This window comes from Sapajus apella, unplaced genomic scaffold (assembly GCF_009761245.1).
Source record: "Sapajus apella isolate SASKATOON/1434 unplaced genomic scaffold, GSC_monkey_1.0 scaffold46, whole genome shotgun sequence".
Lineage (NCBI taxonomy): Eukaryota > Metazoa > Chordata > Mammalia > Primates > Cebidae > Sapajus > Sapajus apella.
Genome location: NW_022436986.1, coordinates 2,553,105 through 2,569,108, shown reverse-complemented (window position 1 = coordinate 2,569,108; position 16,004 = coordinate 2,553,105). Strand labels below are relative to the sequence as shown.

Sequence of the window (16,004 nt, the reverse complement as noted above, 5' to 3'; positions counted from 1 at the left end):
AATTACAGCAGTAGCGTGCGGACAGAAAAAGATACAAATATTAAGTAGAATAAACAGGATTTTCTGTTTCATTTTTAGAGAAACAAGACTTGGCTAATATAATTTCAATCAAAACAAGCTAAAATCAGAAACTATTAAATAAAAACATGGCTAGAAAAAACTTGACTGAATTGGATTGGGGACAGGAGGAAGGATGAACTTTCTTTCATGATCTTTGACAGTGTCTCCTATTTGCTGATCCTAGGAAGTAAAGAAGAGTCCCTTTACTAGTAATCCTAGAATCCTAGGAAGTAAAGAATACCTTCAGTCCTATAAGGTAGTCTCGTGATTTAAACTGGAGTGTCTAATTGCTTTTATTTTAAACTGAAGGCATGAAAAAGGAGAGGGCAAATGTAAAAGGGTTCATTCCCATAATGTAAAAATGAGTCATGTGCTTCTTGATCCTGTCTGCTCAAAGATTCCTTTCTCAAGAGTATTATCAAGTGAAGAGATTCGTAATTGCTAAATGGATAGATGGAGTTCTTAACCAGGAGGAAGAACATCTGTTTTCTCTCCTGATGGGATACAGGTTTCCTAGGCTACAAAATTTATCATCTACCCTACACTGCCACACACATACATAAATTCAGAAATACAGGCTGAAATGCAAGAACACACAGAACAAAGCTTGTTTTTTTTTCACATGTTAACTCCTAAACATTAGAAGAATCTGCTCTTACACTTCCAACATATAGCTTTTAACATCTCATTTTACAGGAAATATTTACTTCTCTGATGAGAGTTTAAGTTTAACTGCTATGGAGAGGACTAGAGAAAACAGCATACAGAAGGTTGCCTAAGTAATATAAAGTGAGGCAAAGATCTGGTTACTGCTTGTAATTTACAGTGTTAGCTCTGTACTTATGAGGAAATACATCCAAAACCATAATTTATGTATCAAGAAAACTCATAAAATAAAGAGTAATATATTAAATGCTTACTTTTCTAGTCCTTTGCAATCTGGAGTTAAGTTGGGAAGCCACAATTTAATGAGGGAACAAATATTTAACTATTTAAATTCTGCTGTGGTGTGTATACAATACATAGTAAAAAATGGACTGGGAACATAAAAGTTACACAATTCACTGCCCTCCACACACACAAAAAAACTATTTAAAATATCTTCATCAGTACACCGTTTTGACATATTAATGTAATTGGCTGATTATGAGAAGAAAAATCAAGACTTCCATTAAGTCTGATTTAACAGACACTATACCTTTTCCATTTTGGGACTGTCACATATATTTTTAAAATTAAATGCATTATGTAAGTAATATCATTTACATTTGTATGCCATTTAGTGGTTTACAAAATGCATTTAATATTCATTTTATTAATATTTAATTTTCACAAACATCCATTGTGGGAATATTACCTCCACATTATAAAGGAGGAAGGTGGCAAGTCTCTCACACAAGTAGTAAATGACAGCAGGGATTCAAAATCAAGTGTCAAAAGGTTTAAACAATCTCAACACCAAAGACAAGCAGAGAGATATTATTAGTTTAAGATCTTAAAAATGTAATGCATATATCAAATTAAAGAATCTTGGGCACTCAATCCATGGTCACCAAGTTCAGGAAAGGTCTTGGTTGGAGAAAGAAGGGGCACATACCCTGACCTTGTAAATAACTCCTTTCCACGATTTGGATGTGATTTTCATGTTTTCTAACTTTAAAAGTTACTTTGAATAAATTGCGTCATAAGTAATTTTAAAGTATTGATTAGGGTCTTAAAATATTTCAAAACTGAATTGATTGGCCGGGTTTTCTGTTTTAACTTGAAAAAGGAAAAGAAATTCCAGCCAATTCAAGAAGGAATTTCCATATATCCAAATCTTTGCACCCTTAGTTTTCCCCAAATGTATGTGTGTAGTATACAATGAAATTTGCCACGTGAAAAATTACATAAAATTTTCTAAAAGGTAAAAGAACTAATAAATGAAAAGGCCTAATGTCTTCTAGTCTTTTGTTCTTCACTATAGAATATTTAAGAGGATATGCGATATTAGCGTGCTTCCTTAGTAAATAATGAGTCATACTGAGTTACTAGAATATATATGAACTTTAGAAATCACAGGTCATAAAAAGTTTTCTATGAATCTTAATAGAAATATCAACTAGTAGCAAGGTACAACTTTAAGTGGGAAATACAATGAAAATCACAAGTTTTTTTATTCCTTCCATTTAAAAAATACAAAATATAAAAGTATAGAGAAAGATCTGATAATAGGAAAAGGCTGGGATAAACTGCTACTTTCAACAAGAAAGTATGCTTCTAGAATTCTGGTATTAAAGTTTGTTAAGCACCATAATTGATGCAAATCCCAGAGGTCCACAAGTCTAGAGTCTAAAAAAAGGATAGAACTTGAAGAATAGAGAATTAAAAAATAAAAACATAAGTACTGGTTTTAAGAAGAATCACTAGTAAACTCATATACAACATGAATTATTAACAGTAGAGAAAATTTGATGCTCATCTTTAAGAAAATACGTAAAAACAATCTTCTATGAAAAAAATCATCTTGGTTAATCCACTTATTTAAGATAGTTCTGAAAATATTTTTTCCCCAAAGTGGATAGACAAATCAAAAACATCTTCTAAGTAAATCTCAACAATGTAGTAAACAACGGTGGCACAAAATTTGTCCATTAAGACTGAAGCAACGGGGTAAAAATCTCAGGTGGACAGAATGCCTATAAGAACGTGGGGAGAAAAGAGATGACCCATCTTCTCTGTCAGCAATGTCTTTTAAGAGATGAAAAGTAAGGAGCTACAGCAGAGCTTTATACTACAGTGTCACAAAATAAGATGATGTTAAGATCAAAGACGATTAAAACATCCACTTATTTGGCAAAACATGATTTTCCTTAGTATCCACTGGGAGTTCTGGAAGGCATAGATGACCAGGAGAGGGCAGCTTACAACTGCAGCTGTGAGTAAACTCTGAAGATGAGAATCCCTTTCTTTGCCAACAAGGGGACACTATACTTACATATTTTCCAGAGTCAACTAATGAAGAAGATACTGCCATTAAAAAGTCAAAACCACACATAAGGTATGATAGTATGTTATTGCAACAAGACACTTGTAAGAAAAACTAGTAAGTAAATTAGAGTTCATTAAATGATGCTAAAGTTCCTGCCCCCTCAGGTAAACTGAATACATAGTTAGCAATTACAGTCATTATGTTTACTTTTTATTCTTCGGTGTATCTTTTTGTAAATAATGACTTTCTTAGAGTTTATCTAAATTATCAGTTATCCAATCTCTTTACCAAAAAAAAAAACAAAAACAAAAACAAAAACAAAAAAACCCCACATTTTTGTACTATCCATGTTCAAAATTCGGCACACTTCCTCTTGGAAAACATGTAACTTTGAAATATGTTCTACTTATGATCTGTATGTTGCTAGCAAAAACACAGAGATTGCTATTGTCAATCACAATCAATGGAGCTGCTTTAACTTCAAAAGTATAAAAATGGAAACTTTTCCACAATGAGGAGACTCTATAGACTGGCATAATTTCTTCCTTGTAGGCTGAAATCTTTCACCCAATGAGTGTGGGGATAAAACAATTTGAGTACCCAGAGCTTAATAATGTCTTTAAGAGTCATAGCTCTCATTTACTAAGGCCTCTGGTTCCTACTGACACAAGAATCAGAAAACAAGTTATCAGACTACAAATCTCAAAATTTGTTTTTATCAGTATATTACTTGCTGCTTAGATGTTTACCTTGACTAAATTAGAAGAGTAAACTGAAAAAGAACAAAAACAATACCGATTACGTAAGTGGTTAAAAAGATAATTGCTGGCCGGGCGCGGTGGCTCAAGCCTGTAATCCCAGCACTTTGGGAGGCCGAGGTGGGTGGATCACGAGGTCAAGAGATCGAGACCATCCTGGTCAACATGGTGAAACCCCATCTCTACTAAAAAAAATACAAAAAATTAGCTGGGCATGGTGGCACGTGCCTGTAATCCCAGCTACTCAGGAGGCTGAGGCAGGAGAATTGCCTGAACCCAGGAGGCGGAGGTTGCGGTGAGCCGAGATCGCGCCATTGCACTCCAGCCCGGGTAACAAGAGTGAAAAACCCCCTCTCAAAAACTAAAAAAAAAAAAAAAAAAAAAGATAATTGCTTAATTATGGAATTTCACTTCCTTGCTTTTCATTTGAAGTTTAAGGCAGTACTTTTGCCTTTTTCACGTAATAGTGTTCAAGGAAAGCTGTTTATAGAGCACATTAGGGCAAATAGAGCAGGGCACCTTCAGATACAACTGACCCAGAAGCTCCAGGTCCTGCCAGGCCACCCTGAGAACACAAGGAATCAGTATCTTGCTCACTGTAACTTATTGTTGTAATGGATGTGGTACATCAATTAGGAAGTCCTGATGTAAGTATCTTTGGCCAAGGTTAAGAGGATAAGAGGAGGATCAAACAGTAACTACAATTCTAGTTCATTGAAGATAGCATTTTACAACATAGAAAGCACACTGTGGGAAGCAAAGAAGTGGGTGAGTATAATCTGGGGTCTGTGTTTTGACTTGGATGTCTTTACCTATCATATACATTACTTGTTTCAACTCTTGTACATTTTACCAAGGACAAAAGACATTTAGTTAGAGAAACTTCTAAGAAAAAGTCTGTTGGTGTTTTAAAGAAGGAAAAAATGACAAATGAGGCTATGAGACATTTTTCTTGATTTTCTTTTTCTTTCTTTCTTTTTTTTTTTTTTTTTTTTGAGACGGAGTTTCACTCTTATAACCCAGGCTGGAGTGCAATGGTGCGATCTCGGCTCACCGCAACCTCCACCTCCTAGGTTCAGGCAATTATCCTGACTCAACCTCCTGAGTAGCTGGGATTACAGGCATGCGCCACCATACCCAGCTAATGTTTTGTATTTTTAGTAGAGACGGGGCTTCACCATGTTGACCAGGATGGTCTCGATCTCTTGACCTCGTGATCCACCCACCTCGGCCTCCTAAAGTGCTGGGATTACAGGGTTGAGCCACCGCGCCCAGCGATTTTCTTCTTTAAAAATGTCTCTCACATAGGTACAAGATTACAAGATTAAGGGGGACATATATGGTATCAACAACTACTAAAACTCTGGTTATCAGCATTGATGAACAGTGGGCCATATCAAGCAGCCAGTGGTGAGAGCTAAATAATAATCTATGATCCCTTTCTTTCAACCAAAAACAAAAACAAAAAAAATCAGAAATAGTAAAATCCAAGTGGTAATTGAAAGAAAGATATAGAATAAAACACAGCAAACTAAATCAACAAGAGTATTTCAAGAGAGCAATCTGTCTGAACTCCATTTCAAAAGCCTTCCTTTTATAACCCCAGTCAAATTAAATAGCTACAGTCCTGGCTGCTACAAAGTTCAGCTTCCATAAGGCTCTCAGAGGAGCATCAAGTCTTACTAAGAGGGTAGCATGTTTTAAAACATTAACTCACTGAACAACTGCATGAAAACTACCATGTATCTGCCCCTAATAACTATATAGGTCCTATTAAGGTCAAATAGTTCATCTTAGGGGAGTTCCAAACAGAGCAATGTAAAGGCAGTTTAGCAGTCTTAGTACTTTCACAACATAAATGGATAGAGTAAGCTTATTGAGTATGTAACTTGCACAGTCACACGTGGGCTTGCTCTCTCAGAAGGGGCCTCTACTTAGTTGAATGGTCCTTTGTTGCCATCTTGAAATTATTAATGACGTTAAGCTTGTACTCTGTAGATGAAGACCAGTGGGACAATGGAACACAAACAGAGGAAATAAGTCAAGTATCAGCATATGCACTAAGCAGCTGGACTGGCTGCCTGAGTCCAAATGTGAGTATCTGGGACAGACCTGGACACCATAGGGAACTCAAGGAAGTAGCCAGTACTGAGCCCAAATTGGCAATGGCAATGATGGCAGCAGCCCAAAGAAAGAGGAGTGGCTCAGCACTGGCGATATACAGGGGAAAGCCAAAGTACCCATCTTTCCCAGGAACCTATCCTAGCAGTATACGCACAAATATCAACTCTCCAGACTAAGGATCAGGACAGGAAATGCTGGCGCTCATAGAGTAAAACCTTTGTCAGCATATAATTGCAAAGTATCCAAGTCATGGCACCAAAAATACATCGGAATTCATCGAGGCATTTAGAATCTCCAGTCTTATGAACTATTGCAACATTGCAAACCAAATATCAACAGCTGTAGAAAGAGAAATTGAATATAAAGATTGTCACATTTGGTTGAAGAATATTTTTATATGAGGACTTGGATGAACCAACTGTTAATGAGAAAAATTATTTTAATGTTTCCATATACCTGAAGATATAGAAGTAGGATGCACAGACATTCTGCATTATATACAAGTCATGAAGCCATTTGGATTCTTGTACAGCTTCCAAGTTATAAGAAATAGCAGAAAGAATATTTAAATACCACTGTACAAATTTGCATTTAAAATTAAATTTACACACAGAACTGATTTGTATAGTTAAAGCGTTCAGAAAAATCGTTCTAAAAATTACATCTAGATGGTCTAAATTTAGATTTTGAAATAATTTATCAGAAATTTATCCTAATGTCACAGCCTATATAATGTTCTTAACAGTGGCATCAGCACAAGGTCCTTCCTCAAAATAAAAAATCATCAAAAAATATTTGTAATCTTGCATTTGCCAAACGTGACTGACATTACTTCCAATTATATAAATTAAAAATGAAACTTCATAAAAGTATAAATTTTGATGACTAAGAAATGAATTTGCAGAAAAAAGACCTAGAAAGCTGTGTAATCAAGATTTCATAGTGATAAAGTATTATCTATATACTACCTTTTACAAAATCATGGCACCTACAAACAATTTTAAATTTGTGTTGTTACTTATTTATTGCTATTAACTCTACCATGTTTTCCTTCTTAAAGGAAAAAAGCTTTAAACATTAGTACTCTTAACTATACTTTCACCCTTGCTTTTTGAACAAAGGCCTGCATTTCATTTTTCATTCATACTGTATCCCACAAATTGTATAACCAGCCCTGACCATAGAGGCTAATCCACGTGTTTTTTGTTTTCCCCCATTTTTCCCCCCACATGTTATAATAATTCAAGTATCTTTTTGATGCTTAGCTATTGTCTTACAAAACTCCTCTGCTTCCTGAAGGCCAACCTTAAACAGACATCCATAACCTACCTGTTTTCTTTAACTTATGTGCTGCAATCCTACAATCCTGATCTTAAAAGCCTAGGTTTTTAAACATCTATTTTTTGCTTTTCTTTCCGATTCCTCCAATATGTTACTAAAGTATTGACAAGCCCTTAGAACAAACTTTTTTTTTTTTTTTTTTTTTAAAGAGACAGAGTCTCACTCTCTCACCCAGGCTAAAGAGCAGTGGCAGCCTCAACCTCACAGGCTCAAGTGATCCACCTCAGCCTCCCAAGTAGTTAGCTGGGACCACAGGCACGTACCGTGCTGTTTTTGTTTATTCCCTACATTCATCCAGTCATTAAATCTTACCAGATCTCCTTTGATATGCCTCTTGAATCTGTGTCTTAACCCCATACTGACTGTGATCATCCTAGACAGGATTCTGGAAATCTACCGTGAGGAGATATCTTATCTTAAACATTCTCTGTATAGCAACTCATTTGATCCTTGTAAAATCCCTGTAAAGACCTGTAGAGGAGAAGCCGATGTAAAAATGGTCCTATTTTACAACTGGAGAAATGGAGGAACAGACATAAAGAACAGTGCTCAAAGTCATGATAAAAGCAAAATGCTCAAAGGGGGTCTGATGAGACGTCTTCCATTACACAGAGATATCTAGTCCTCTAATTTGCAATAAAGCTTTCCTCAGATAAATTTCTCATCCAGGGCTTTTATACTTACTAACTACAACACAAAGTATAGTTCCTAATCTTAAAATTTTAGGAACAGCTATCCCCTTTGGCCTAATAAGGTTTTAATCTGTGTTGCTATAAATGCCTGAGGCTGTGAAATTTATCAAGAAAAGAGGGTTTATTTGATTCACTCTTCAGAAGGCTGTACAAAAGAAGCATGGCACCAGCACCTGCTTAGCTTCTAGTGAGGGCTCAGGAAACTTAGAATCATGGCAGAGGGCAAAGGGGGAGCAGGCAAGTCACATAGTGAGAGAGAGATCAGCAGTTTTCAAATTTTTAAGTCTCAGGATCCCTTTATATTCTGAAAAATTGAAAGCCTCAAAAAGCCTTTGTTTATTTGACCTGTTACTATTAGTATCTCCCATACTAGACATTAAAACTAAAAAAAATAAAAATAAAAAAATAAAAAAATTAAATAGTTCTCCACTAATTTAAAAATAAAAGTGACACTTTTATGAAAAATCTATTTTTCAAAATAAGAAGAAATGAAAAGAGTGGCAATGTTTTGTATTTTCAAATGTTTTCCATGTCTGGCTTATAGAAAATAGTTGAATTGTTATATCTGACTCTTTATTTAATCTGCAGTAATATGTTGTTTTGATTGAAGTATGTTCTGGGAAACCAGAATATGCTACCCCAAAATAGGAAGGATTGTTCCACTGAAGGTAGTTATGAAGGAGCAGATGCAAGAAACCTCCCTACCCTCCATTTGCCTAAATCAAGACATACATTTGCAAAGACAAAAGGTATCCTGCCCACCTCCCTACTAGGAGGAACAAAGGTTAACCACTGAAGACAACTTTAACCTGGAAAGGAATCTATATTAATAAACTTCATCAACTAGCCTTTACCTGCAGTAATGATTTGCCCTTCCACAATTTACTACTGCTACAGATTCAAAACCCTTTTCCACAGCCTTGTATTCTCTAAAACGTATTGTTCTTTGTTGAAAATGCTCTATGAGCTGAATTCAAAGCCACCTTTGGCTTTGAATTCCATGGTGTGTCTCCCATGTATATATAATATATTTCCACGAGTGTCTCCCACGTATATATAAAATATGCATGTTAATAAACTTGTCTTTTGTTATAGATGTCCATATTTAACTAAGAACTTATGAGGGTTGAAACAAATTAATTTTTCCCTATAGTATGAAGATAATCTGGCATTACACAGTTATGCAGCCGAAAAAGAAAACAGTATTTGAATTGCTTTTGTGGATACTGTTCTTTCACACTACACCAAAATTAACAAGTGAGTTTCCTAAAGGTTAGTTACAATGTAAAATCTAAAACTGGTCTCTCTTGGACAGTAAATGAATTTTTCACTCATGCATAATTTTGTGACATAATGAATGGGTCATGTGGAAAACAGTGGTTCACCGAATTTTGTTTTATGGGTATAGTACTTCCCATTTCATCATATAGAATATTCAAAGACACGTACTAAAGTATTGAGGCTTAATAAAATTACTTTTATTGCTTCTTCAAGAACATTCCTAAGAGAAACTAGCTAGCTTTATAAAAACAACAACAACAATGGGTATGTGGAAACAACATATGTAATTGCCTTCAAACCTTAAAATCCAGCTGTTTTACTCCTTACTCCTTACCATCAGTTCAAATATCAACACACTGAAAAAGGTAAATAACTTCTTAGTATTATTATGAAAACAGATCTCACCTTGAAGAAAGGGACACTTAAAGGAACTAGGGACTCCCAGAGGTACACAGACCACACACTGAGAACTACCATTGTAGGTTGTTGGCTAGTACATAAAAAAAGAGTACATAAAGCTGCACCACACTTGGGATGTGTTTTTGGCAATTTGGGAAAAAACGAAGATCCATGACCTATCATAACTTATAAATTCTGCTGACTCATGAATTTGAATGGCAGATTCTACAAGGCTGTTGTTTAGAAGCTAGTAACCAGTCAGAAATGACATTTTATCCTAATTTCATCAGGTAAATGCTGGAAACATTGTTTAAACATCACATTATTAAAATGTCACCTGCTAGAGTTGATCTGAAGAGGTCAATTAAAAATAATCTGTTGGAAGAAAATATGTTACATGAGAAGAAGTAAAGAAAAATCTGTTATAGTGATCATCATTAATTTAGGATTTTGCAAAGACCTGAGGACAATTCCCTCAGCACTGTTAAGAATCTGTGACTGGGGAAAGAAGCTCATTTGTTTATTTTTTCGTTTACTGCATTCTAGAACCTACCATGAGTCATTCTATAGTCCCATTTGATAAAGTGAATCAAGACAAATTGCTAAAACCAAATGATAGGTTACTCATGGGCTCCCAAAGAGCTGATAGAGCACTACTATGTTCATCTATTGATATCTACTCCATTATTTATAATCTCTCCCACCAAAGTAGCTGATTTCAAATGCTCAGTGTTGGCAAATATTAAAATACAGTAGCCCTCTGTTATCAGTGGGTTCACTTTACACAGTTTCAGTTACCCATGGTCAGCTGTAGTCCAAAAATATTAAATGAAAATTCCAGAAATAAACAATTCCTAAATTTTAAACTGCACGCCATTCTGAGTAGCGTGACGAAATCTTGCACTGTCCCCATTAGGATGTGAATCATGCCTTTGTCCAGCTATATACCCTATCTACCTGTAAGTCACCTAGTGGTCATCTGGGTTATCAGATGAACTGTCGAGGTATCACAGTGTTTGTGTTCAAGGTCAATAGTAGTCTAACAATATGTGACAATGCTTACAATGCCTACATCATTTACCTCACTTCATCTCATAATTTCACATCAACACAAGAAGGGTGAGTACAATGCCACATTCACATTAACTGACATTACAGTATACTGTTATAATTGTTCTATCTTGTTGTTCTAGCTCTTATTATGCCTAATTTATAAGTTAAACTTTATCATATAGGTATGTATGTACAGGAAAAAACAATGTATATAGGGTTCAGTGCTAACTGCAATTTTAGACATCCATTTGGAATCCTGGAATACAATCCCTAATGATAAGAGACTACATTATAAACATTCCTGGAGGCTCTTCTGATGCTAAAGGGCATCAGCAGTGGCAGCAATGTGAGTAGTATTAGTGATTATTTGAACGATCATTTACATACATACCATACATTACAGTTTTCCAAGTACAGGTTGAGCATCCCTAATCCAAAAACAATTTTTAAAAAAACCCTTTTTGAGCATTGACACGGCACTCAAAGGAAATGTTATGCTCAGCTGTTAAGTATATAACACAAATATCTCAAAATTTGAAAAAAGTACAAAAATCTAAAACATTTCTGGTCCCAAGCATTTTGGATAAGGGATACTCAACTTGTATGTACTTTCATATACTTACTCTAATTTCATGAATGTAATAATTCCTAAAGTAGGTAGAGATCATCTTTTCATAGATAAGCAATCTTTTTATAGCTAAGTAATAAACACATTATAGTGGGCTTAAATCCAAACCTTCTGACACCTTTTTTTAAGTGTTCTTACCTACATTCTATCATTTGGAGCTCTCTAGTCATCACCATCCCACTCTCATCGTTCTAAATTTTCAGTTTTTTTTTTTTTCTTCCTGGGAGTCTGGAATGCTCAAAATTACAGCATTCTCAATTTTCTCAGATAAGATTCAAACCAATATAAAGGGTAACGGCATTTTAAAAGTTCCCAACTCTTTGTAAATAAATACCAAAGGGAACAATTTCCATTAAAGATTATCATTTTTCTTATGTCAGCCAACTCTCGAAATTATCTTAAACTAAATTTATTCAGCAAGCATTTGAGTACCTCTTAATGTATGTTAGTTGGTATCAGATTTTTAAAAACCTGCCAGTTCTTCATAAAATTAAATTCACTGTAACAAATAAATTGTGATTATTCTGGTTGTACCTTCTCACTGTAACTGCCATATACCTAAAATACAGGGATAGATCTTCACTGACATCATCATTATTAATGTTTTGTCATATATTCCAATATTAATGTTCCAGTAACACTCACTTATTACTATTGCTAACATAATAATGAAATCAAAAAGGGCTTTGGTTCATGTTATAGAAAAATTTAAACAACTGGCAAAACTGAAATTAGTTTACTGGCTCCTGATTTCCAGTATAAAATTATAAGTGCACATATAATAATTTACATACTTAAAAATATATGTTGACAGGACAGTTTAATTGTATAAAAGGACTATCTTTAAGAAGTCAACTTTAAGCTGTATCAAGAAGGTAACATTCATATAAACACTTGTGAATCATAAAGGCAATTTTGTTTTTAATCTTTGTTGTGATGGCATGTGATAACTACTAGATGTGTAACATTTCCTCTCATATTCATGTTACTTGTAATGATTCAAAAACCAAAGTGATAGGAAGTCTCTGCTGAAGTTTACAGTAAACTTTTTTGTGTGTGTGTATCTCCCTTGTCCCACTGTGTTTGTGTCACATAGTCATTTTAAATGAAAATGCATGAAATGTAAATTTAAATTTGTTCTTTTCTTCAAGGTCATTCGGTTTACCATGTTTCAGTCACATCTCCATCATTTACAAAGATGAAGAGAAAGTAGATCAGTAGAATAAAAATAATAAAGGACCATAAAATGCTATGTCAATTTTTTTAGATTTACCAAGATTCATTTAAAAAGCAATGTAATTAAAATTTGCATTTACACTACAATCTGCATTCATAAATCCCAAAAAGCCATTCTCATCATAAGTGATACAGATGTATTTTTTCCCTAAATCCTTTAGATGATCATATTATGATTTTCCTTTAAAAAAAAAAAAAAGAAACTATGATGATAAAAGAACAGCATAATTTAATTACTATTCTTCAGTTGTTCTTCAGGAAATAAAGAGAAATCACTTTGTGTTGATTTTTAATAGAAGTTCAATTTTCCAAATAAAATGTTTTCTTGCCAAAACTATAGACCTTTTGGAATCTTAGTTCTAAATTTCACTAGATTCATTAATTTTTTGTGAAAAATGTTTTTATTTATGGAAATATGAGTTGCTGTAAATGAAAATGACTCAGCTATATATTAATGAAAGGAAAGAAACAGCCAGCTCATTTTAACATAAATTTGAAATTTTCCAGTAAAGGTCTGAAATTAATTTAGAGTCAGAACTTTTAAGTGGAGGTATCAGAAGATGTTTTAAAGCCTGGCTCCACTTGAAACACACTAATTTTTAAAAGTTACCTTTAACACAAAATAATTCCACTGGAGATTATTAGCTCTTGAATACCAGTATTGGTATTATGTTTGCCATCACTTAATGTTATCCCAACAGGTGAGAAAGTAGTATTAAGCCAAAACTGGCTCTGGCTGACATAAGGGTGACTTAAGTTGGGTTGATTGGTAACGTAAGTTAAAATAATAATTTGCAAAGTTATTATCATTTCACCTTAAATGTTAGTTACATTTCAATTTTCACTTTCACATTAAATAGAAGTCTCTGCATTTTCCTCTAGTGATGGCAGGTGACTACTGTGTTTACATTTTGTATGTGACTATAAATAATTCCTTAAAATATCCAGGTGACAACAGAAAAGATGAAATTAAAGGATTCCATAACTGGCATATTAAAATCACATTCAAAGTATTCAATTTAGACCAATGATTGTTACACTATATTGGTTATGGCTCATTTGGGATGCATATTTTTACTTTTGCCTTAGGCAAAAATTAAAGATAGATTTCATAAATATTTGGGAGTTCTTGGTCACAACTCTGCACTCAATACTATCTACTGTTTTCAGGTAATTACTACCACATTTTAAAATAAGTTACTTAAAATCACAAAGGGAAAAAAAACTATCCACCTTAGGATATACTAGGGCAGTTTCAGAGCAATGGAACATCAACTCAGAACTGTTCAAATGAGAAGTAGTACAACTCATTTTCATAAATCCAATTTATTCACAAAAATTTGGTATAGTTTATGCCAAACCATAAAGCCTGTAAGAGATATATTACTAAATGGTATATTTTCAAGAAGCAGGTTTTAAAAGCTTGTGAATTAAAATAAGTCTATGTTTTATGTATTCAAAAAGGCAGGGAAGGAACAAAGGGAAGAAAATAGAAAAAACTAAATTAAAAACACTAATGTAAGCTAATACTGCTTACATATGAACATCAAGATGCCAAGGGACCCAATACAATCCTCAGTCTAACATTTTCAATGGCACAGACTAGTGATCACACGATACTGGTGATACTCTCTAGTTACCCCTGGCAACCTTTCTCAACTGTAACGATGCTACCCTACAATAGCTTTCACTGGGCAGCTTTCTCTTCACTTAGCTGAATGCTCTGGGACCATCTGCGTCGGCAAGCATAAAAGGCCAGCCTGCCTGTGGGCCCGTCACTCTGAACACCACCTCTCTGACCCTGATTAAATACAACTTTCAATCCTTTTTGTCCTCCCTGTTGACTTCTCCTATTAAGGGAGCCCTTTGACAAAGAAAGCGGAAGAGTGGACTAACTGCCCCCAAGAAAGGTGATGTCTGATACTGCTCAACACAAGGATTAGCAAGCCAATACATAACAAAAGCAAGTTTTGGGGGAGGGGAGAGGTAAAGAAAAAAAATGGTTTTAGCTAGAGCTTTGACTAATTCAGTAGGTACACAATTCAACAAATAGCTATACAAGAGGACTTCTTTGATAGAAATAACTATAGCAGAACAATAATTTGGAGAGATACCTTTTAAGATCTTGACATAAGACCATGACATTGACAAAAAAAAACCAGATATTTGTTTTCTACTTCATTTTTTTTTTTAATTAAAAAGGAAACATAGTTGAGGGACAGGAAAGATTGCTGGAAAAAGTGAGAAATGAAATAAAACCACAAATAAATCATAATTACAATTGTTTCATTAGAAGGGTTGCTTGGCTTACTGAACACATTAAATTGACATCTGAGTTTATACAAAGGTGGAAAACAATTCCAAAATACTACAAAGAATCATTTTTGTAACTCATCATGCCTAGACTGAGAGAACTTCAATTTGAAACAACTGGTTTCACAGGATGAAGTCCTTTTAATAAAAAGAACATATTTAAAAACTTCCAAGTAGATGGAAGCTTATCAATACCATCCAGTTCTGTAAGGTAATCAGAGCCCACCAACAGATCTGCTGATCAAAATTACCACCTTTAATAAATCCATCAGTTTACAAAGTAACTCATAAGTTTTCCTGCGCCCATATCAGGCCAGCTAATAAATGAAAGGTCTGTTTGGCTCGATCAGCAAAGCAATTAAATAATGCAACCTCATAATATACCTTGAAACTTTAATGAAAAAAATAAGTAAAAACGAACAAGCTAAGGAACTCTATGCAGAGCTATTTTAAAAGTCTAAAGTCTGAAGTCTAAAGTAAAACTTGACTGTACATTATTCAAAGAATGGCCAATAAGCCTAGAAAAGCCAAGTAGCACAGAGAGAAGAAAGTCCAGGCACAGTGGCTCACGCCTGTAATCCCAGCACTTTGGGAGGCAGAGGCAAGTGAATCACCTCACATCAGGAGTTTGAGATCATCCTGGCCAACATGGTGAAACCTTGTCTCTACTAAAAATACATAAATTAGCCAGGCATGGTGGTGGTCATCGCAATCCAAGCTACTTGAGAGGCTGAGGCAGGAGAATCGCTTGAACCCAGGAGACAAAGGTTGCAGTGCGCTGAGATTGCGCCATTGCACTCCAGCCTGGGCAACAGAGCAAAAACTCCCATCTAAAAAAAAAAAAAAAAAGAAAGAAAGAGAGAGGGAGATTCCTAAGACACATGAGACTTTCTGTGATAAAGCTAGGAAAACCCTGGAAAAACTGGGACAGGTTGCTCATCCCAGGAGAGAGGTCACATATATGGAGAAACTATTATGTGCTAAACACTATGCTAGATTCTTTCATGGACCTTAATTCACTTACTCTTCACAACAATCCTATAAGGAAAGGAATTTTTTAAATGAAGAAGTCTTGCTAACTATGCGGATAAGTGATCTCTACAAGATTTCACTATTAGAAGAATAGGAATCAAAATCTGAGAGCTTTA

At 34.7% G+C, this 16,004-nt stretch overlaps 1 protein-coding gene across 3 annotated transcripts in view; it reads right to left on the bottom strand.

Annotated features, from left to right (window-relative positions):
• The window catches only part of ZCCHC7 (zinc finger CCHC-type containing 7), a 227,746-nt gene that overhangs the window by 85,586 nt on the left and 126,156 nt on the right, over nt 1-16,004 (bottom strand). The gene's annotated exons all lie outside the window — the stretch shown is intronic.